Raw genomic sequence first — 2,155 nt, 5'->3', positions numbered from 1 at the left:
AGACGTATGAATGGAATTCCGTTTCGTTTTTCTCAAGTTATATTCTTCGACCAAGCATAATAAAATAGTAATAAATATAATACAATAGGTTTTCCTCAAATACTTCACGTTCCCGTGGTATGTCCGGGACAAATCTTTCCTATATATTTAAGTCTAAAGCTATCTTTGTTTCATCCAAATCCGTTCATTGGTTTAGGCGTGAAAAGAGACAGTCTGTCTGTGTTCCTTTAGTAGAAACGATACTAAGGATTTTCAATACATACTCTAAACAAATGCGATCATCATAAAAAGCCGTTACATGTTCCCACAGGGACATAGACCATACACCTCCTATGAGGTGTCAGGACATAATCCACCACGCTGCCATGTCGTGTCATCGAACTTTTTGATTCTTGGACATGCCGGTTTCTTCTACGACTGTTTTCCTTCATCTATTTGAGTAGATAAATAAAACATATAGGAAGCAAACCCTATCTTATTTAAAATACAGTAACAACTTTATTCCAGGAACAAACATTAATCTTAAAGTCTGTATGCGATGCTCAACTGGAAAATACGATATAGTTCTCAAGTTAAAGAATGTTCGAGTTGGAAAGTTACAAAACGACCCCGAAGGTCAGAAAGCACTTTTCTGAGAACAATACTCATTTGTTACAAGTGTGAATCTTTAGAACGAAACATGCTACCCGACGCCCAACATACCTACGATCTTTTTTGCTGCACACTTAAAACTATATTGTGAACATAGCAAAGTATAAATCTGTTCAATTCAAACAATTATATTTAATGCAGAATCTTTGAATGTAAATAAAAATATTAAATTGTTAATTTTAAGGGTATTATACAAATATAAAAGCTAAAGCTTATACCTACTATGACTATATTGAAAGTGCCACGTAAATATCTATTTTAAAAGGTTTATCTCGATTCCAGCACATAAAACATTTTCTTTTATGTATAGAACGACAAATTATTGAGCTCGTTATCTGATCGTGTTCTATTGATAACTAGGAGCACAAAGCGTGGTTTCAATTTCATAAATTGTTTAGTGATGCTTTTTCTGAAAGAAACACTTATTCCAATTACTTAGTTTATAGTGAAGGGATTACGCACCATTTCAAATAAGATTGTAAACGGGATATAATAACAAATAATATAAAATCGAGATGGATTATATTGGTATATAATTTGTTTGGTATTTGTTTTGATGTTATTTTATTCACTTGTCTATTTTGATTTTTCACATTTTAATGCAATTAACGTGCAGCAGTTTAATACTAAATTTTTAAGCAACTATCCAGCTTTTAAATTATCAACCCTGCTTTCAGCTAATGACAATTTTCATAGTCAGGAGGATTTCTTTTATTAATGGAGAAATTATTATCGTCGTACATTTTATGTATAATTTACATTCATGACTTTTAAAACATTAAAGAGCGTGATGTTTTTGTTATGTTACTATATTGGCTTATTGCACTAATAAAATCAATTAATGCTAAATAATGAATTGTTGAGTACAAGCAGTGTTCACCTGACAAAGTTAAATGATAAACTTTATTTCGTCTGAATGTAGAAGCCTTATAAAAATCAAATAAAAACGTTTAAGGACTCGCTTTCAATTGCATTGATAAAAAATTGTGTAAACAGGAAAAGTGTCAACATTTTAGATTTTAACAATGATCTTGTATGGCTTACAACGATATTTTCTAGAATAAAGAGAATAGGTACATACCTACATAATACTCAATATAATATGTAGTAAGTACATAATAATTGAATTGTTAATATGCGTTGTGATCTACTTATATTATGAAGTTACACATTTGATAGTTTCTTAAAATTATAATTATAATATAAGTAAGACTCTAAATACATATATATTATAGGTATACATTTCAATGTCAGGTAGATATATTTATCCAGGAGTACGCTATCCATTGTGTACAAATATAAAATTCTAATTTAATTCTTAAAGTTCTTCGATATTAAGACTCATTTTCCTAAATCCGACCTCGCTTTTAAAACCCTCTGAATAAATTATTCTTGGAAAAGGACAGAAAACTTTAACAAAGTCCGCTGAGTTGTGCTTCTAAGAGAAACCTGTATCATGAATATTATTTTAGAAGGACTTAAAAGTAATACATATTTAATAGAG

Source organism: Zerene cesonia, chromosome 20 (genome assembly GCF_012273895.1).
Source record: "Zerene cesonia ecotype Mississippi chromosome 20, Zerene_cesonia_1.1, whole genome shotgun sequence".
NCBI lineage: Eukaryota > Metazoa > Arthropoda > Insecta > Lepidoptera > Pieridae > Zerene > Zerene cesonia.
Note: the sequence above shows the minus strand (reverse complement) of the source record.